This window comes from Ostrinia furnacalis, unplaced genomic scaffold (assembly GCF_004193835.3).
Source record: "Ostrinia furnacalis isolate ACB-3 unplaced genomic scaffold, ASM419383v2 OfSCF1803, whole genome shotgun sequence".
In the NCBI taxonomy this organism is placed as follows: Eukaryota; Metazoa; Arthropoda; class Insecta; order Lepidoptera; family Crambidae; genus Ostrinia; species Ostrinia furnacalis.
This window is the reverse complement of record NW_021132042.1, coordinates 277095-300414: the sequence shown is the minus strand read 5'-3', so window position 1 is coordinate 300414 and position 23320 is coordinate 277095.

Sequence of the window (23320 nt, the reverse complement as noted above, 5' to 3'; positions counted from 1 at the left end):
CATTAAGCTCGAATTTTTGTACAGATCACTCTAATGTGTGTGCAATAAAGTCTTTAAATAAATAAATATTGTGAGTAGGTATTTTATTTTCAGCTGTTAGGCACAAGGCAGAAGATAAAACCTGAACTTTGACTCTCGGAGAGCGAAAGGGTTCGATTTCATATTTCTATTTATAAGGTTTCAGGCAAACTTCTGACTAGCTCCGATATCTAGTTGGGTCTGATGCTGACGTCATAGAAAAATGACTATGGCGCAGTTACACTATGCGAGAAATTGATTGAGACATTAGTGTAAACATGCACTTCAGTTAGTTTTGCCGTGCGTCACCCATATTGCAGTGTGCGTGTTCGCGCGTCTGTTCTACAGTGTAACTGAGCCATTAGAAATACAACTAATTATTCAAACCTAAAAACTAGAGGTCTGGTAATAAAATAGGAAAATGTTTGTGATAAAAGTTCGGGATTTCTTATTTCTTTCTATGAACGAACCCAAAAAGGGTCAGACTTATTTTAATAGGATATTGACACCTGGATTTGGGTCTATGTTGGCTTTTAGATCCGTCACGTAGTAGTAGATTGGGCTGAAATGTATTTTCTAAGAATATTTATAAGGTTCTTGTACTACTTGGAAATAATTTAGGGCGCTAAAATACAGGGTGTACAGTAGGGTGGTCCTTATTCCTACGAAAAAAAACGTAATTTGAATATATACCATATGAAAGTCTTTCATTATTATTTTTTTTAATTTTTAAAAGACATTTAGGGGTCGCTCCCAAGGTTTGAATTTTAAGTAAAAACAAAATCTGTATTTGTTAGATTCATTTATTTTTAAAGCCAAAGCCAAATAAAAATATTATAAAATTATTGTTGTTGCTATGAACTAAGATATTATGTACAATGTACATATTTGAATCAATTATTTTTAAGATATAAGAGTTTACTTGTTAGTATCTCGACGCGTCGGTACCATGGTCGGCATAGAAGAGGGGTTGAGGGGAGAAGGGGACAAGAAGCGATTGTCTATTCTATCTATGCGATGTTCATTTGCACGTAAAATGTGATATAAACACTTAAATAAAATATTTATGAAACCATGATTTAAGATTTTCAAAGCTTTTGCAAATATTTTGACAGCTGGTAGCGACCTCTAAATCTTAACTAAAAAAAAAAACAAAAAAAGCTAATTTCATATTTAGAGGTAGGTATATAATCGAATGAGAAAGTGCCCCGGGGATAATTCAAAAGTCGAAAAATAAGGACCACCCTAGTGTACAGGTTCTCCTAATCTCCTAAACTAAGCAAAATTGTAGAACATACATGGGGGTGATTTAGATACACCTTGATGTAAGGAATCAAAATTTTAGCTTTGAACGATAACTCAAGGAGTTGCCACCCTGTATTATGTCTATCTGAAAACAAACGGTGGTCTAGTCGTTCACAAAGTATGTAGGTATACTGTAAGTCTGTACCTACTCTTATGTTTATCGGTTAAGTCTTATATTATTTTTATGAAGCTCCGTTTAACCATTTGAAACTTGCTTATTTCTTACCAGCTTTTGCCCGCGGCTTCACCCGCGTGAAATTTAGTGCCACAGATTGGCATAAATTATTATAGCCTATACAGGGTGGAAACGTTAAGTGATCTCACTCGATTATTTCGAAATTAGACAAGATATCGAAAAACTGATTACTGATTCTGAAAGTGCTTTACGAGCTCTTTCAAACGATATCAGTAATAGGTTACAGAATTAACTGGATCTATCCGAAAATTCAATGTTTTCAGCCTCCATACTAAATGTATGCCACTATGCCAGCCACACAATATTAGAAGTGTTAATTTTTTTTATTTTAAATAATAAACACTTAAAATTAATTCGTGAATAGCATTCTTATTTAAAATTATTCACGGAAAACATTGGTTTTAGGCTTTACTTGCTATAATATTATCAAGACATGAGTGCTATGATTGTGGCAGTATTAAATGTATGGAAGCTGAAAACATTGAATTTGCGAATAGATCCAGTTTATTTTATAACTTTTTATTGGTACCATTGGATAGAGCTCGTGAAGTACTTTCAGGATCAGTTACCAGTTTTTGGATATCTTGTATAGTTTTTAATATTATGAGGTTTTACTAAATGTATGGAGGCTGGAAACATTGAATTTTCAGATAGATCCAATTTATTATGTAACCTATTATTGGTACCGTTGGATAGAGCTCATGAAGTACTTTTAGGATCAGTAAGCAGTTTTTGGATATCTTGTATAGTTTAGAAATAATCGAGTGAGATCACTTATCGTTTCCACCCTGTATGTTAATCTGGGTTACAAGTAATAATACTGTAAAGTTTCAACAAAATCCGTTCAGTAGTTTTTGCGTGAAAGAGTAACAAACATCCACACATACTTTCACCTTTATAATAATATTAGTAGGATAAGAAAATTTTGGCATAATTAATTATCATTAAAATTTGTAAATGATAAGACAGGACCAATTTGGTACCTAATATTTTGTTCTTTTAATTACTTACAGAGTCGCTAGTCGAATAGATAAAGAAAAAATGTCACAAATTCTGAGAAAGATTAGATTTCCAGACTAGACAGATCTTTCAAACTATTTTTATCCATCACGTACTAAGTACAAACGGGCTTTTAAATCTTTGAACTTCAAACTGTACTTATTATTTTTATGATACCTAAATAAATGGCACGTACCAAATAATAGCACCTACAGACAACGGCACGTCAAGACAAACACTGGGGTCTTGGGTAGTTGTCATAAGAGCTAGTTTGCAACAAAATAAACAAAAACAAAACAATTTCAAAGGGAGGATAACTCTATAATACAATCTCAATAGACCGATTTGGCGATGCGGAAAAACTGGCGCGTCCCTCGACACCGCAAATATAGAGAAAAATGAGGTGAAGTGTGTTTTATGAGTACAGTCAGCAGCATATTGACGTGCAATAAGGCTAATTCGTCACAATCAAGTTAGAATTGCATTAGGAATATCACCTGATACACTTTATACCTGAATGGATTTAATAAGATAAAAACCTATGCCAAAAATAAAGAATTTGTTAAAAAATAATCTATAAAAAGAAATTTTGAGTATGTAGTAGAGCTAGAGTATGTAGAGAAAATAAATTATGTATTGCCAAAAATAAAAAAAATGTCCTTTTAAAGGTTTTAGGCTCGGTTATTTTGCTTCTCACAATCGCATCGGTTCATTACTCGTAAATTGACGACACTGTATTTGTTAATTTTAAAACGTGATTTTCCCTTAAAATATGACAAAAGCTGTTCTTATGACGTGCTTTTTTTTTAAATCATACCCATTTTCGTCTTTCTAACCTCGCTAAAGTAGAATTGGTCCCTGCAGACTAAAAATAGATCGTTCACGCATCGATTATCCGCTCATTCGATTTGACCATTACTCGATTTTATGACTCATTAATCGCTTTAAATAGTTGAAATAAGTTCGACGTCAGCTAAGACCACAGTTATAAATAAATGTGATGTATTTTGCGTCAGTGAGTTTAATAGGCATTTAGCAAAATATTTTTTTCATCGATAATTACGTACTTTATAAACTTATTTGGGGTTTTTTTTAAATAACTGTTTATGCATTAATGTCGTTGAAATCCATGCGGGTAAATCTATGAGCAGAAGGTTTTACTCGTAGCTGTTAACTTTCAAAATTAATGAAAAAAGTTATTACCGCAAAACAATACCTTTCAAAGAAATATTAGGACACTCGATGCTTAGCACTTGTATTCACAAACGATGTTTGCTTAAGTGAAGCAAATCGAACGCACAGCGTTGAATAGGGCTCTGTGATTGGTTCGTGTGTGACCCTGTGCGTCCACGCGACTGTGAGACTTCATAGTAATGTTTGTGAATACGGGCGTAGGTCACGTCGCACCCTGTATTCTTATAAAAGAAACAAATCTATCCTGTGTCCCCGTATTGCCAGTAAATCAAGGGATTAGACCAGGTGCACTAAATGTAATTTAGGTCGCTAGTGCTTACAGAAGCAGCATTAGAATCGTGCCACAAGAATCCCAAAGTCCAGTTTAGTGAGAACTAAAATAAACTAAATGCAAAAGGACAACTGAAATAAATGATTTTACGTGAGCTGGCTAACGCCCGTATTCACAAACGATTCTTGCTTAAGTGAAGCAGCAAATCAAACGCACAGCGTTGATAGAGCTCTGTGATTGGTTCATGTGTCACCCTCTGCGTCCAAGCGCACTGTTAGACCTCATAGTAAAGTTTGTAAATACGGGCGTAAGTCTTGCGTTTTTTTTTCATGTCATTGATATTTTATTTATCATTTTCATATCAAACTTAACCCTATATTTATCTCATGAAAATGTGGTCCCTAATATTGCGCTTATATTGACTGTGAGTGGTACTTATTTTATACTCGCTTTTACCAAATATTTTTTTTACCTAAATAAATTACAAAAATATACTATGACCCTTTCATATCCACTTTGTTATGTGAATCAGCATTTAAATACAATTAAAATGAGAGCAGAGCTCTCTCTAATGCACTAGAAAGAGACAAAATTTGGCCTACACTCTCTCAACTTTGTATTTTATTTCTTTCAATAAAACCAACACATGTTCTTTTAAAATCAATTTCCAAGTTTATAAAGTTGTATCCCTTTTGCATTGCAGGATTTTTTAGTCAGGGCGGTGCCCTGCAGTCTATGCGGTGTCTAGATAGTCTGTTTTCTTAGCTACGAAACTGCATTTGTATGATTTGCTTGTGTTGTGGATATATTCAGTACGTGAGTAAGAACTAACACTGTCTGGGAGTGCGTTTGTATTTGATGCTCTACTTTAGACTTTATTGTCTTCGATATAAAGTTGAGAATCGGTTGTGCTACATTCCATTATCAATACGTGTCATTGTGTACACGTCTTAACCTTCTAGTCTGATTAGTGCATTAGTGGTGAAGCGTGAGAGCTTGTCCTATTCATGCTGAACTACTCACACTAAGTAGACATTCTTATTTTTATTAAATAATTAAAAATGCAACATCAAGATACCTACTTACTGAAAACAATTTCAGAGGTATCTAATCATATGGTTATGGATATGATTTCCAGAATAATAGGTAATGTACAGTTAGGAGCTCCATACTTGTTTTATACAGTTGAAATTATTATTAATTATTCTGTTTTTCACAGTAAATTTTCACAACATTAGTGGCCAGTTCCAAAATGAATGACTAACAAAAAAACAAAAACGTAAATAAAAACTATACATTACGAAAAAGGCTATAAATGAAAACTGATTACCTACTCGCTTCTCATTTTACCGATCCAAATAAATGCCTATTTCCTAATGCACACGTTTCATTTTACGCAAATACGGAAATTGGATGGCCTACATTCCAGTAAATTGTTAGTTTATTGGGTTTCAGTTGACTAATCAATTTAGTAATTGATTCCTGTGTCGATCAAATACTCATCAATTAACAAGTCCAACACTTTTAGTAGGTATTTAATTTGACACTATACTAAACACTAATCATATTGCCACAGTTTTGATGGTTTTAATCATCTATCAAACAGTAGGTATTTCTCTACAGAAAAACCTAATAAAAGTTGCCTTCTTACGTGTTGTACCTACAGTGGTTCATAGTGCGTAATAAATATAATTTTTAAAATGTAACTTTTTATTCTTAGGGGTATCTAAAGTTGGATGTAGGCAACTACCAACCGGCTAATGTGGGATACATTAGGGGAGGCCTGTAATATGTCCAGCAGTGGTCATCTAGTGACTGAAATGATAATGATGATCATAATTTGAATATTTACTTTCATATAGGATAGTGACGGCACCTTTTTTAAGTGAACTGAGAAAAATACTATGTATGGATTTTGCGTTCACAATTTTGAGATAATTTAAGTAGCTTAAATGTAAATAAAATGTTTAGGCTGAGTTGCACCAATATATTTTAACCATAACTTTTACAATAAACGGTGTTTTTTGTATGGAGTTTGACAGATTTTAGACGTTTGTTAAAGTTAAAGTAAGATGGTGCAACTCAGTCATAGAGTTTAGACCACGATTTCCAAGAAGGGAATAGAATTTATTTGCCGAATTACGTTGTATCTCAGATATTAATTGTAGGAAAATTACAATTCCTCGTACTTACCTTATGATCAAGAGTATTCAACTTAATAATGTCAGTTCGGTTATTAGTTACGAGATATTATTAATGAACTGTTTCTATCCCTATTAACTTCACATATTCTGCTTCTATTAGTGACTTGAAGAATCTGGGGCCTCTATAACGAAGCTGCTACGTTTTTTCTATATTTTTTGTCCTCGTTCATACAGTGTAATAGCTAGGGACAAGTACATATAATGAATTGGATTAAAACCTTAAGTTACCTATCACAAAGCTCAAAATTATGGTAGCAACGATACAGTTTTGTACTACTAGGTAAGTTAAGTCACAAAATCAAATGAATTTTATAGAATAGAATAGAATAATCTTTATTGCCAATATATACCCACACTATATCATAGTTATTATCACTACACCTACATAGTTGTTGCAATTCACGAAGGCGAGTGAACTTTACATTTGTGTGGTGGCTCGCTATTGTTCGTTTTTCAAAAGTTTTGATAGACATTACACTATCGTTATGTGCATGTACACGTACACACACAGGTAAAGCTCACTCACCTTTGTGAGTTGCAAGAACTATAATCTAAATTGATGGCATTTCCAAACAAACTTTCAAGCATTTCAATTCTCCGCATTTGAGACGATATGCAAAGAAAACTAAGCTTTAAGACCAGCCCGAGGTTGCAGGAGAATGCTCCTTGGAAATATTATAATGCCATCCTTGAATAACTCAAATTGAAGATATAAACAGTAAATTAAAACATAAATTGTGGAAATGGCTGAATGCATGCTGAGAAGATGTTCGTATCGTGCTCATGACTATAAAACCGTTATGGTTACGCATTGCAGGTTTTGAATTAAGCATTTTTATTTTAGCATATATTTAACCAGTGATTTTATAGGTTTAAAAGTTAGATCTTTAGAGTAATTTTCTAGGGAAATTGTACATGAAGAAAATGGGATTTTCACATTCTAGTGTTAAAATAGAGTGATTGGTTTCTCGTGAATCTTTATTCGTAAAACAACTATCGCCTTTTTCGCGGAAACTTATATTCGTGGAATGATAACACCTTGTTTGCCACCTTCAAGCTTCAGAATAATATAGCTCACAGGACAGGAAACATCCTGTAATACAAATTGTTATTTCCATTATTTCTTTTTCTATTTAGAGACGTACACTATATTATCAACGTAATTTGTTGCCCCTTTTAGCAAACAAGGATAAATTCAAAAACAATTAAAGACCTCAACAATTAAGTAAATATTTAACTATTCTACCCACGTCAACTTCTAAGACTAAATAAATAAATAATATTACCAGAACAAAGTTCTATATGTTCTAAAATAGGACAACACTAATCGCAAATAAAAAAACGTCTTTCTACATGAATCAAACTGGAGGAATAGAGACGTAAACGTTAACATTCGGAAAATGTCGACTCGACGCCGGGGTGCATTCCGCTTGCACGCGCTTGTATAAACTACATGCATCACTGTTTATGTGACTAACGGGGTACAAAGACATTTTTATAGCTGAAGTCACACTGATCTCAACGACCATAAGTCAACTTGTTTGTCTTATAATCTACAACTACGGCTAAGAGACATACTAGGCTGAGGTGCACCTAACTTTGACCGAAACTATAACGATAACCGGTATTTTTGTATGGAGTTTGTCAGATTTTCGACGTTTCTCAAAGTTAAAGTAAGATGATACAACCCAGCCTTAATAAATACCTCACTTATAAACTGACAGTATGATTTTACATTGCATTCAAGATTTTAGATGATGATACAGAAAATTATGGAGAAAGACTTTAGCATTAAGGCCAATATAATGGAAACATATATAAATCTACCGGCAGCTACAGCTACCACTATATCATGGACATTCCACGTCGTAGAGACAGCTCCTCAATCTCCCTTAGGAAGTCTCCAATTCAATTCTCCCTCCTTAGGAACCAAATAGTGTAATAAAAATACAGTGAGAATTACCCGAAATCATAGTCGCGATTATCTATTAACATAGTCAACTGTGTAAAAAATAGTGGTTATAGGTCAATTTTTTGAATGAGAAAAACTGTAGGTGAGAAAAACGCATCGAGTACACAGTGACCAGCACAGCGCCTAAGCTCGACGAAACCCGGTGAGATCTTTCCTTATCTTTCTTTCCTTATAAATATTTGGTGTCAATTATTTCGCCAAAAAGCACCAAAGCGAACGCATAATTATGATCTAGTATTTTCATTTAAAAATATGTAACATAAATCGTATAGTTTGTCAAACGAAAAGCTCTAACTATTGGTCTATAAACTCTAACATAAACTATACTTTTTTATTAACATTTTTGATACATACAGATTCTACATGTACTCTACATGTCTACATGTATTCTACTTCCTGCAAGTCATTATAGTAGGTATAAATAATATTGATAACAAAGAAAGATCCCTACAAACTTTCACCAACACATTCTATAAATTAAAAGACAATTGTACAAAATTTCAAAGCGCATACCCAAGAAAGGTTAACATCTGGTCGCCATAAAAAGTTTCCAAAAGCAATAAAACTTAACTTCAATATTGCACTAACATTTGTAGATGGACACTTTAAACACATTTGCCACAAAATACAAAAAAATTGAAACAACAGAGATCCTTTGCTTGACAAAAAAAAACTAATAGTCACAGCTGCATGTCGTAAACCATTCAAAAGAACAACCCATTTAAAAAAGGTGCCATCACTAACATTTTGCTGAAAGTAGGTATATTTAAAACAAAAGACATTTGACGCTTTGACAATACAAAATCCAATTAACACCGTAGTCGTACTAATTCACTAACCCTCTAGTTATAAGTCCCTTTCCACAGCTAAAAAACTAAGGCATACACTTTCAAAATACCTTGCGATGGATGATATCTACTTTGAGAAAGAGCTCACCAAATCAATGAACCTATGTATCTCAATCTTGATCCAAAAGCAGCCAGACAAGATCTTATAATTATATTTGAACAAGAGAATACATAGTAGCGGATGAAACGAGTGATGTGAATCACCACTCAAAAACTAGACTAGGTACTTACTTACCTGGAACCATCAAAAAAAGCTTGAGCCTATAAGAATCAGGATTACTACCTTATTTACAAATGCGCAGAGAAATACCATCAACAGAACATCAGCAGGTACCGGAATCGGAAAATTGAAATAGTAACCAAAGCGTAGTACAGTTTTAAGAGACTCCAATGCACTGAGAAGGTCAAACAATTTTGCATAAAGGGTCTTCATCAAAGACAGAAGAGCGACACCCCGCCTGAAAAACTCATTTAAATGCAAGAACTTCTAGAAACTGGAACCAAAGAACCAAGAACAGCCAAAGTCATCTCATCAAAGGCCAGACCGCCCATCTCATCGCATCAACGCTCAGTCCTATCAACGATAACCCGTCTTTACCTATTTTCCTAGACCAGGCTCAGGATGCATATCTACTTGGTTGTGGTCGACCGGTTGCGGTTTAAAAGACGCAGCGGCTAGTCGGCCGTCCTCTCCCATCCCAGAGCGTGTCTTTCCTTAAAATCGTGCCCCCTGGTATACCGGTTTGACCGGGACAGGCCTCGTCCTGGCTGGGTCGGCACTATCGTATCGTATCGTATCGAGTGAACAAACCAAAAAACTTTTTCATTTTATTCATGTTCAGTTACAACCTCTGGGACTATCCTACATGCTAGCATTTGTTTAATCAGGACTTCTAGTATTAGAACACCAAGCACCAATCTGCGAGGCTACAAGATTTAGATAAAGCATCTCTTTCACTCAAATCAAGATATCGGTATGAGTGACAGTGACAGACATAGCCGAAAATTTGGAAGTGGTTAGGAAGTTAGTAGCTAACCCGTCAAGCCACGCTCGGGTAGCCCCAAGGGAAAGCTTCTAGGCTAGAACTTAGAAAACTAATCAGAAATAAACATAATGTGTACAATCATCCTTTCAAAACATAACAGTATTATGTATTGTTTTATGTTACATAAACTTCGGTAAATATTATAGTTAGGCCCTTGCGTAGGCTTGATGAAAGGTCCAATTAGTGTTTATTAACGGATATTAGATCATTCAAAAATGTCATGAAAGACACTGAAGTTTAAACCTATTTATTTAAGAATCTGTATGGACAGGTTTTTTGAATATCAGGCCCAAAATAATTTTAAAATGTCCTCAATCTCTTAGATTCTGAAATCGAAAACTTGTGTGTAAACGGCGATCTTTAGCTTGCCAGACGAGAGCTCTTACTGACCTTAAAATACATATATGTAGGTTCAAGTATACATTTTAGCGGTGAATCCGTGGATGTTAGAAAGTGAAAAATCATGTTCTACATTTTCTTGCTTAATAAGAGATTCGTTTCGAAAATAGAGCCCAGGCTTTGTTTCAGAGACTTATAAGCAAAGTAATTATCAATAAATCATCAATCATGAATCAAAAATATTCATGTCCTTTTACTAGAACACAGACACAGATAAAACAGGGAGGGTGTTTTTGTGACGGTCAAACGTCAGCAAGACTTCAGATTTGTATAGTCTGTGTCAAGGACAGGATTTAAAAAGAAATTATCAAACAAAAAATAAATATGTCACTTTCGAACAAACGAAACGCAATACGGTTTTTCATTCTTGCTCTCTTTGTATTATAACGAATTAAGAAGAGGATCAGTCTGTCATGTCTTAATAATAATAAAATAATAGGTCAATATCACCACTCCCATACCTCAAGAACTCAACCTCAGTTAAGCGTTATACCTTTAATATTCCACTGCATTTTCCAGAGTACGAGTATACTTTACAAACCGCACTCGATTTCAAATTCTGTTTTCGCACATTTCTCAAAACTGGAGAGAGCCAATCGGTAGCAACTGTCTCCTGCCAGTTCTGAATGTTGACTTGCATTTTATCTCGCGTTTCCTAAGACTCCGGTGATTTATTATTTTCGATTTAGTCTTTGACAGCTCTTGTCGCCCAAAATAATTGAAGATTGTTCAGTAAGACCACGATAAGCATACGTAGAAACTTGCACAGAACTCAAGATGCTTAACTAATATAATAGGAGCGATATTTTAACGTACATACCTTAACCATTTAATTTTGTAACATCAAGTCACCATTGTTCTACTTAATCTTGTTTGTAAGGGAGAGTCCGGTAATTTGGACCAGTTTTTTTCAATCCCATTTTACACATAGTTTTCTTTTGTTTTTGCTAATGTTCATGGTATATAATTAAAGAGAAATTATTCAACTTACTATTTCATAGGTATTAATCAACCTTATTGTTGTATATGCATGCAAAAAAATCATACAATATTGGCTAAAAAATAAAACCTATGACGAAACTGAAAACCTGTTACAGATTTTAACTTAATTTAGATCAAGGTAAAAATAATGCTTAGTAATTAAGAATAGAAATGTATTTATATTTAGTTACACACTGTTATTGTGATAATGTTTAGTATGCACTAACCTACTTTTAATAAAATACCTAAGACACAGGCAAACAATTTTGCTTAGTTTAGGTATTAATAATTTTACCTTCGCACACTAACCTTAATTTAAGTAAGTGAAATCAAATGTATCTAGGCTAAGTTTTATTAAGTAATAAATTTATTCTTATTCTTATATTTAGCACAAATCAACAAAATACGAGTTCAGAGCTTCGGTCCAATTTAGCCAACCGGTTCGATAATTTGTACCACAGGGTTACTAAATTGGATTTCAATAAATTTCAAGCCTATAAAAAAACTATGGCAAAATATTATACGATACATTCTTAACAAATTAGGTAACGAAAAGGAACAGTAGTTAATAACATAGACAATCGATATTGTTTTACACGTTATCACGATTTTGAGTAAAAGTTTTGTAATTCCAATTATCGTAACGCACACTTGTACCTAATCTACTTTGTCAGTCTTGTGCTTTCATTTATTGTTAGTCAAACATAACTACGCTATTATAACTTTAAAATATGATTTACTAAAAAAAATTTCAAAATCCTTTGGTAAAGTTCCATACAACTTGATGTGGTACAATTTATCCAACTAGGTGATAGTGCTTTTAAAAAATCGGTAATAAATATAGCTTATAAATACCGAAAAATGTTTCAAATAATTGTATTCCACACTAATTTACGCTTCTAAATAATATATTAGAAACACCCTGTGATTAAATTTAACATTATTACAAACTAAACATGCATTGTCAAAAGTTACTTGAAAACAATGAAAAAATACTTTTCAAAATAAAACACACGTGTTCGTTGTCACAGCAAAAACCACATATTGCCGATATTAATTGAATTTAGTTGTGCATCGCTAAGTGTTGCAATTACAGACATTAAATAAATACTTTACGAAATACGAGGGTGGTACGATTTACCCGGCGGTACAATATACCGAACTCTCCCCTAATTATTTTTGCAATATACGATATTTAAGCGCCATGTTTATCTACCAACAAGCGAGGTCTTTAGGAATTTTAATGAAAATTTATTAATTTTACATTAATTATATTACGACCACCATTTCCGATAACACAGTGAAGTAAAGAATGTCTGCATTTTAAATATTTGGCATTTTGAAAATCGCGTATATTTATTTTTGGTCGATTAATGTAAATCGATGCTTTAAAACATGATATTTTTTGCTAGTGCTTTTTAAAAATTGTCAGTTAGCAATAAAACATTTTAAATCAGTGTTCAATGCGCGTTTAACTTTTTTGTAATAAGTAAAGCTCATGTTATCTTAATGAAAATTAATTTTTGAGGTTGATATTTTTTTAGACAGTGGGGTTTCTGCACCTTCACCTTACTTGTGCCTTAGGCGCTTCCAACTTCAACACGTAATCCCTGGACGTTGAACCCCAATTTCTTTTGTTTTCGAGAAAATTTGGCATTTATAGCTGCTTTAGCCAACGCCATAACAATCTGCAGGACAGTGAGGAAATAAGACAAAGAGAGTGACGTGTCAGTGAAGATTGTGATTGACTTTGTTCTTTTGTTTCAAACCTTTTTCCTGATAAATAAGGTAAGGTTTCACACGTGTTAGGTGACATGAAAGAGCATTATGATTTTCTCCAGAATGTATGCTGCTGTTATAGAAAGTTACAGTTGGATTTTTTCAAGTTTTAAAAAAAATAAGGACGCAAAAATTTCTTAATAAATAAAAGTTATAGCGGTCGAATTTCATCAGTAAAATATAAATACTGTTATTATCTAAATTAGGTACGTATAACCTTGTTAACGTAAGTAGTAACTAACTTTATAAACGGGATTTTCCTGTTCAGTTAACTAATTGCTTATTTATCCGTTACCCTAATAACACCATTATTAATTTCATACGATACGATAGCTAAGTTTTCATCTCATATGTACTTAATTTCATAAACGCGAAAGGTTGAACGGAAAGATAGGTAGGTAAATTTTGCCTATTAATTCATGCAAAAATGACTTGAGTAAAATGCTATGTCAAATCAAATTGGCTATTTATTGAAATTAATGACAGAAGCTGCATGCAGAATCTCGTTAACCATACCATACATCAATGCTTTCAAATTGCTGCCCGTGTACTCACATTTTCAGCTTACTCTGTTTAAAAGGACATCTTAAACTCATTTTCTCGGAATCGATACTTCACGTCAGGGAGGCACGCGATATGCGCGGAATGCTAACGGCTGAGCCGTCGTTTGTTTTTCTACAAGTTGACATTATTGTAAAGATGGGTAATTTTAGAGTATGAATGGTCTTTAGCAAGATAAATTGTTTTACTAACCCTTTACAGAAAAAAGTGTCTTAAGATACATCAATGCTAAACAGCAGTTGTCGTTTGTTTTGCTACAGTATTGTAGATGGGTAATTTTAGAGTAGGTAGGTCTTTTGCGAGATTAATGTGCTGTTTGGCTGTTAATCTTTTAACCCTTGTCAGAAAAATGAAAATGACAAAATTTATTACAATTCCTGATCATTCTGTTACTAATTTATTTTTCATATTTTAGAGTGTATCTGTTTTCCTCCAATAGGTAGTTATAAAATCCATACAGCAGATCCAATTTCAGGCCTTTTAAAACATTTGCTAATTATAAACATTGAGCAAATGCATGAAACAAAATAAAAATAATAGAAGTGGATTAATTAAAGCTAAAATAAAATCACAAAACTGTAAATATCATGGGAGCGCTGATCCTACACACTTTTAACGTTTGAAAATCTGTATTGCACACTGTTTAAATTGTTAACATTCTTTTTGTTTGTTCTGTATGATTGCATTCAAAACCACATTGGCTAATAAAACAAAGTTTGTTAAACTATTACTTGCTTCGCCCGCATGGAATTTTGTCTGTCACAGAAAAACTTTATCGCGCACGTCCCTGTTTCAAAAACCGGGATAAAAACTATCCTATGTCCTTTCCCGGGACTCAAACTATCTCTATGCCAAATTTCATCAAAATCGGTTCAGTGGTTTAGGCGTGAAAGCGAGACAGACAGACAGACAAACAGACATACAGAATTACTTTCGCATTTATAATATTAATATAGATTTTGTGCCTACTTGACGATCCCCAAAAGATTTCCCTAACAAATAGTACTGTTTTGCAGGAAAATATTTCTACCTCGTTATTTTTGAGCTTTGAAGAGTTAGGAAGTAGCTGCAGGGTTTGTACGGACATGGCACACCAAGCTACATTTTAGCATCTTATGCAATTACAATAGGGTCTATTTTGCAAGAAAAATATGTAATCAAGCTGTCCACTGTACAGTTAGCTGCGCGAGAACGCTATACTTCGTTCAAAGATATTGGACTTTAATAGAAGGGATAAAGGTTTAATATCTAGTGGGATGTGTCATCTTTGTGAAGTCGTTTGCCCTCAAATCGGAACCAAGTTACTTTCGAAGTAGTGTCTATCTACAGACGATAAGAAGAAGAATTTCGGAATAAATGATTAAATTATTTTCTTCCTTCTTCCTCCTATGAATATTCCTATCTTTTCATAATTATTAAGAGCGTTTACGCCGATTGGCGCAAAAACACTACTTTTTCAACTCGTTACAATCATTAACCAGTAATAGTACAAATATGTTATAGGCATAAATAGTTAGGCAATTTTGTCGTCTAAATAGTTAATTGAGAAAATATTGCGATTAGTTTAGTATTTAAGAATTCTATCAAGATAAGTCCACACAGGTTTTGTAAATTTCCACTTTAGCGTCAGTTTACAAGCTGAATTTTTTATAAAAATACTGTTAAAACGATTTAACAAATATTTATATCCTATAGCATAGATCCTTGGGCAAATGTTTATCTGAGAAATTTTTTAGATTTAAGCATTTTACAATAAGAAATCACAAATGAAAAAAACGTGAAATACCCAAAAATCAAAGTGATTTTTAACACCATTATTCTTCTTTAATTCAACACAAAAATAGCTTAATATAATAAAATAACATCTTCTTTAAAATATTTACTTTGAAAAGATATATAATTCATTGTTATTGTTTTGCTATAAACATTTGGAAACTATTAAAAAACGCCGCGCGCGAATCATTTCCAATGATGCCCCTTGAAACGCCGCGCTTCGCGTAAACGCTCTTAAGGCGATTAGTGTCCTCAATCCGCGCTANTACGCCTGAGTTAAATGACACCGACATCAAGGTTCATCAATTTAAGTTTAAAATAATAGGCAGTAATGTATGAAGAAAGAGCTTCTATTCTGTATCTACCTATGCCCGTGTATTTTTGATCGGTGTCAAATCGGAGTTTTTGGTGCGGGGTACGCGGGTGTTGCTCGCGGCGTGAAGGTCAAACGCCCAAGGTCATTGAGGACTCTAATCGCCTTAATAAGAAAACATTGGGGGAAAGCATTGGGAGAGGCCTATGTTCAGCAGTGGACGTCCTATGGCTGAGATAATGATGATGATGATGAATAAGAAAACATGTAGGTACCTAAGTAAGAATCATAAAATTGTAAACGGAGGTAAATTCAATTTAAGTTTTGACACTCGCTTTTATGGGTACTTACTTGCTCTACCTTCAGTGTGCTTACCATGAGTTTACGTTACGTGTGCTCGCTAGCGACTGCGTAAAAAAATTACATTAATTGTATGACATATTGTGCAGCGCCCCTAGCGGCTACTTTCAAGGAACAAAATCTCCATAGAGATTTTTGACGTTTTCGCTAGCGAGCACACCTAACGTAAACTCATGGTAGGTACACAGAAGTATTTCATTTTAGTCAGTTATGTTTCTGTTATTTGTCATCATTGTTTCAATTTACTTTAGTATTACTTTATTTGGAGAAAAGTGGCATTCTTAACCCATTATAGACTGAGTTTTCTTAAAGTGTCAGATTTTTGTTTTTTTGAAATGTGTTCATAATTATGGTCTACATAATGCTATACAAGCATTAAAAAAAATATTCGACCTGTAATCTGGAAAAAAAATGCTGGTACCATATGGTACCGCTAGCCTCTTACCGTGTCAGTTGGTTAAAACATAAATTTATCATGGACTTTATAAAAATTGGGTAAATTATATATTTTATTATTATTATAATATGTATTAATATACAAGCAAATAACAGGAGTCATATTAAATGTAAAAAAGCTGTAAATTGGGTCAGCAATATTCATTTTTATCTTTGAATATTCAAAAATTTGGAATGGAGCTTGGCATTGCACGCTGCACATAGCCCCACGTTACATTTTCTATACTCTGATATTGTTCGAGAGTTGCAATTATCTTGAGTTCATCCTATAAATTTCTGCTTCGTCTTGGGACCTTCATCGTCCTCCAAAACTGCCAATGTTTGTGAAAGTTACATCTAAAATAAATAAAAACCCATGGTTTTGTAAAGTATAGGAAACTATTTTACTTTATCTTCCTGTATACCATAAATACCATTAAATATATCACATACTTCCCAATAAATACAGTAAAAACTAAAAATCATAAAGTAATTAAAAAGACACGGTAAGCGGCTAGCGGTACCGTACGGTACCAGTAATTTTGACATACAATATTTCCCATTATTATTACCTATCAACGTAATTTTACACCATTTCACAATAAAAGCATTTATGGAGAATACAAGATTGTAACAAAATCAGTATTTCACTATCACACAAAAAAAATATGATCACTTACTTTTATGGCGCGTCAATTTTTAAGAGAAAATTTTGATGCGCTCACTTCAATCATCAATTACACACAACTGATAAGAATAACTGTAAATTTTTTTTCCTATAAGCATAGACCATATCTATTGGCTACGATTTGCATCAATCAGAGCACTGCATCTTTTCACGTGTTAATGTATAGAGCCAAATTAAAACACACAAAAAAGTGGTACCATATGGGACCGCTAGTCTATAATGGGTTAAGTGAATTCAATAAAACATAGCCTCTATTGTAATCACATGAAGCTGTATTTATGGCCTTGTTTATTTTTATTTTTTATTATTATTTTTTTTTTAAAAAGATTATTAGTAATTTGTTATTACACAAATTACTAATACTCACGTTAGCCCCTCGTACTAAGCTAAATATGCTTGTGTCACGAGTGAGCTGAGTGAGTGAGTGAGTGAGTGTTTGATATGCCATCAGCTGTATAGTTTGGATTTAGGCAATTGATTGTTGGAAATATACATTATATATTGTGTACACTCACGTAGGACGATACTAAGCGGACATTTATTTATGGAACTGAAAATGTAAGGGCGCCAAGTCTACCTATTAATTTTGTTCAAAATCAGTCCTAAGGTAACAAATGGTACAATACAGGTAAAATTAACAACATTTTGGTTCGCGAAAGGGTAAACACAAGAACATTCACAGAGCATTAAATGTCTTTACCTCTAATGAAAACACATACATACACAACTTACCACAATATTCACATAGTCCTCCGTCAATAATCTTTAAACCAACCATCTTCGTTTACCTGCCATTTACCTAGATTAATGTCTGACCTACACCACGCTTAGCTGAATATCTACAAAACCGCTAGTTCCCTTTAACTGAATACTTACCGCAATTTGTTTGAGACGGAGGGTTAAGCGGGTTTGTGTGGTTGTATCAGCCTTCAAAGGTTGACCGTTTATAGGATAGGGCCAAAGCTCGGAATCATTAGTTAGTTTACCACTGGAGTGCTACTTGTAGGTATACTGTTTATATTATGCGCCTGTTTTTGTCGTTAATTCGTCACAACGTCCATTCAAAACAGAAAGGGTTTGAATTAGTCACATTTTGTACAATTATTCATAAAAGTTTTACGGGAACTTGTTTACGTTTCTGACGAAAAGTAAATTAAGCTTACAAAAGTATGACGAATTGGGTTTGTGGTAAATTAACAATAGCCCTGCAACTTTAACTGACTGTAGTAAAATAAAAATAAGATAGTAAAGTTGATTAAATAAACAATCGGTAAACATTTTTCCAGTGAATATAAATGAAATCCATATACACATGACGTAGTAGTAGTAGAATGGCTCTACCAATTTCTTTAATGTCATATCATAACAAAATTAAGACAATATTTTGAGTAGGTAAAAGACAATTTTGACATAGGACAAGCCTGACATTAAATAGTGTTTTTGTAATCACCGAATGTAAATAGTAAAATAACGGTAACATTATCATCATCATCATTTCAGCCATAGGACGTCCACTGACTGCTGAACATATAGGCCTCCGCCAATGATTTCCGTGTTGATCGATTGGTAGCGGCCTGCGTGCAGCGCCTGCCTGCTACCTTTAAGATATCGTCGGTCCACCTTGTGGGTGGACGTCCCACGCTGCGTTTGCCGGTAACAGTAATATTGTAGGTAAAAGACCGAAATCTCTGGGCGATGTAGGAAAACACTATTATCTTTCATTTCGCGATTAGGAAGAAAAATGCGGTTGGATATTTGGGATAATTATCGAGTTTGCGTAAAGACTGGATTTGGCAGGGTGCCATTATTATAGGGGTCCCATTATTATGGCAGAGGCGCTAATGACCGCCACTTGTTTAGGCATACGAAGACAAAAGGTTAATAGCTAAGATTGGGCGAAATACTCCTTGATATCGGAAAAGTTTTAGCGTGGGCAGGCCTCCTACTAGGTAGACCGACGATCTGGTCGCGGGAAGAACCTGGATGCGGGCAGCGCGGGACTAGTCGTTATGGAAAGCCTTGGGCGAGGCCTTTATCCAGCAGTAGACATCATTTGGCTGAAACAAACGAACGAACGAAAAGATGAAATAAAAATAAAATTATGTTTGCTCTAAGTTATTATATTTATTACTCAAATCCACAAATATTTATTCAATTTGTGTAGTAAAAGGATGAAGACGTTGACAGGCGAAAGATACATCTAACAAATAACAATAGGATCTTTTTAAAAAACTTTTCAGTTATATTTTAAGACCTTTCTAAAATACCTCCATAAATAATAATAAATCCATACATTAAAGAACCCTCGTAACAAAACCATGAAGTGTGAAAGCCACTTCCATTTTAGCCAGTCGGCAGTCCATTTTAACGAAAACATAGTTTCATAAATTTTTCTGTAATGTTTTAAGACTTTTCTAAAATTTCCATACAATTTACTCACAACCCTCGTAACAAAACCATAAAGTGCGAAAATCACTATTTTTTCAGCAGTTCGTTTTTCGAGAAAACATTTTACCCATACAGTTCAGAAGCAGGCACATCGCCAACTATTCCCGAAGAAGTATCTCCTTACACTGGACACTTCGCATAATAGCTCGCGGCAAACTGGTCTGACCGGGAAATGCCCGAAAATTAAAAACTGTAACATGGCACCTGTAAATGACCGCGGTAAAATTTCATCTGCTTTTACCGCAGTTACAATGGTTAAAAAATTTGGCCTTAATATTACTTACCTACTAAAGTTTTTTACTGGATTGTTTGATCTCTATAAGAAACATTTTAATCATTAATTAAATGAAAGTGAAAGAAGTTGTTTAATTATGTTTTTATATGAGTAATTCGGTGCGTTAATGCGAGTAATTGACATTACCTTTTATTTTTTGTTAAAGTGATGTAAAGTTATTTTAGGTAACGGCCGCGCTTTGATACAACTATAATTTGAGAGTTTTTTTTAATCTCTGGCTGAATTACCGGAGTTCGGGTTTTGAAAGATAATTTAAATTGAATAATTAGACAATAATAATTACTCGATAATGTAACGAGCAAACTTGAAGACTATACGTTAAAATGTACGTTGGTTTAAATTGAGAGCTTAAGAAATATACAGGGTGGAATTTTGTAATGCCACCTGGAGGGAAGGTGGCATTACAAAATTACATCCTGTATATTACAAGTTTGTCTTGTTACACACATAGAAGTTATTGAAGATCTAGACAGTCGATTAATTCAAGTCTGTAACTCTGATCGACTAGAAATAATCACATTGAATTTCATTATTTAATCCAAATTAATATGTTGTCTTACACGCATTAATTGCTAAGTTCGAAGCTCAACTAGCTCCAACTAAGCCTAAAGGCAGGCCTGGTTTAGACTACCCTCATTATGGATTCACTCACTCCTAATGAAACTTTAGAACTTGGCTATGTGGGCGTCTTCAAATCACTGTTCTGGCACTAAGTTTTGCTTTGTATAAGGCTAATAATTAAGACCTTTTGTTCTGGGGTAAATTAAGCAATAAAGTGCCTTTATAGTGCGGAAGACTTTGTAAACAAAATGAAATGGCACTCGAAGTATCTGACAAACTAAGCACAGTTTGTCAGATTAAGTACAACGCGATTGAGCTAACTGCGTATCTCGCTGGAATGCAACTCTCCTTCACACTCTCCCGCACAATTCCCCGCGTTCGCCCCATCCGTAACAGAGCGTCGATGTGACGTCACAGCTGCCAGGTGCGCAGTTAACTTGATCTTGATACATTTACCTATCAAACCAGGTATAAATGATTTCGCCCCCAGCAAGATTTTGAATCTGAACGAGGAACATACCAAGGTAGATTGTTTCCGAGATGAAGACAATACCTTTCCCTACTTATTTCCTTAATTCCAATATGATAAGAAAACTTCACAAAGCGTTTAAGTCACGACAGTTTCAATTCCTTAAAGTATTTGACGATGAATAAGTGAACTTAGAACAGCGACCAGCGATATTTCTCCCAGAGCGCAGGTCAGTTCCCGAATCATGAATAAAATATTGGCTCGCCGAACGCGCGGAGTGCGCAAGAATCTCAAGAACTACCCATATGCGAAAACGCTCGAGGCATTCCGGAATGGTTTTGGTTTTCTGCTTGAAACTTTAAACAACATTTAGGCTGAGTTGCACCACCTAACTTTGACCGTTACTATAACGATAACCGGTGTATTTTGTATGGAGTTTGACAGATTTTTGACGTTTGTTAAAGTCAAATTAGATTGGTGTAACCCAGCCTTAGACTTATTGTTACGTACAATAAGTACGTTGAAGCGTTACTGTGCTATACGTTTGAATTAATGAAAAATGAATTATTTTATAACTGGCGCTATTTTTCTTTTGTAGGAAATCCACAGAATCACAGATCCTAGATCATTAAATCTCCCGGTTACATTAATACAGATTTTTTTTAAAATTATTATATCCTTGAAATGCAAAAATATTTACAAAATTTTCACTCTCATTACAGTATTGTGGGTTCGATTCCCGCCTTAAGCAGTTAGATTTTTTCAAGTTATTTATAATGTAGTAACCTACAAGATACATATTATTTCTCTCTGAATTAATACAGAAACCAGAGACAAACAGCTTCAGTACAGTATAGTACAGTACCATTACTTGATATGTCCAATTAGAACAATTAAGCGAATCGCCCAACCGTGTGTTACTAACTAATGTCAGATATGATCGCGTAATAGAATCTGCACTTTGCAACAGGCTAGAACTTCCACACTCTCAAATGGCCTCCGAGTTCATAATTCAGTTAATTGCTCAGTGGCATACACGTCACCAAGCGAGATGGAAAGCTCGATGCTCAGGATTTCGTTAGAGATAATCGAAATGACGTCATTCGGCAGAACATCAAAATAATGGACGTTTCCCAAAATCTGTCTGTCTCAGAATCGATAAAAGATAGTGAATGAGATCTCTAATAGAGATCACGACTTAAAAGGCCCTCGCCCACGGCGACTTTTTGTAGCGATGCAGACGCGCTGCTGTAGCGCGTTAGTAGCGCGTTGGCATCACTTCTTTAGTGCATTGCAAAGCGCGTTATTAGCGATTCTGTCGCCGTGGGCGAGGGCCCTTAGTGAACGTATTGTTGTAGGATGACCTCCCCTCATACACGTTACGTATTTTTGATTGATTTACCTAAGTAAGAGTAAGTCACGTCACAGAACCATAGCTATAAAAATACGATTAAAACCTCATACTAATTTTGGCTTAGAAACAAGAATTTTCATTTTATTTTGCGACTCGAAACATACCTATTACGGAGACCTTGAAAGCTTACGCCAATGAATCCTGAAAAACATCAATAAAGTTTTCACAAACAATGTTTTTCCACAATTTCCCCACCTTCAACACAAAAAGTTTGCGATTCTCACTTTATTAATATTTATAAGGATTTCGTGACAAAAATTGGAGGACACCATTTATTTTTCACTAAACTGGAAGTATGAAATATTCATGAAAACTTTTAGTATTTTGTCATTCTATTACGGCCTAAAATATATTATTTGATGTGATAATTTTTATTTACGCTGATGTTTAATTTGTTTTGGCTACTACGTCTAAATTTAAAGCTGTTATGGGCACTTTAAGATACGATCAAAGAAATTACAATTCTAATTTATGTTAAGACAACTTTATAGAGAAGGTGGTTTATTCTAATCTAAAAATTCAATTTCAATAAAAAAAACACTCAAGCCATTGTATTTTTTACTGTAACATTAAAATACGGCATTGAAGCAGCAGTTTGATTGAAACCGAGTTGACTTATTATTTGTAAGCGGACTTCAGCATCATTTTACAGGTGTAAAGACAAACTTCGTTGCGTACAGAAATCTACTCATTATCAAAACAAACACAACCATTTACACACCCATAAGTAGTATTTATAGCAGCCTGATTGAAATCTGTTTTCGGTCAACAGATATTAAACGGGAAACCGA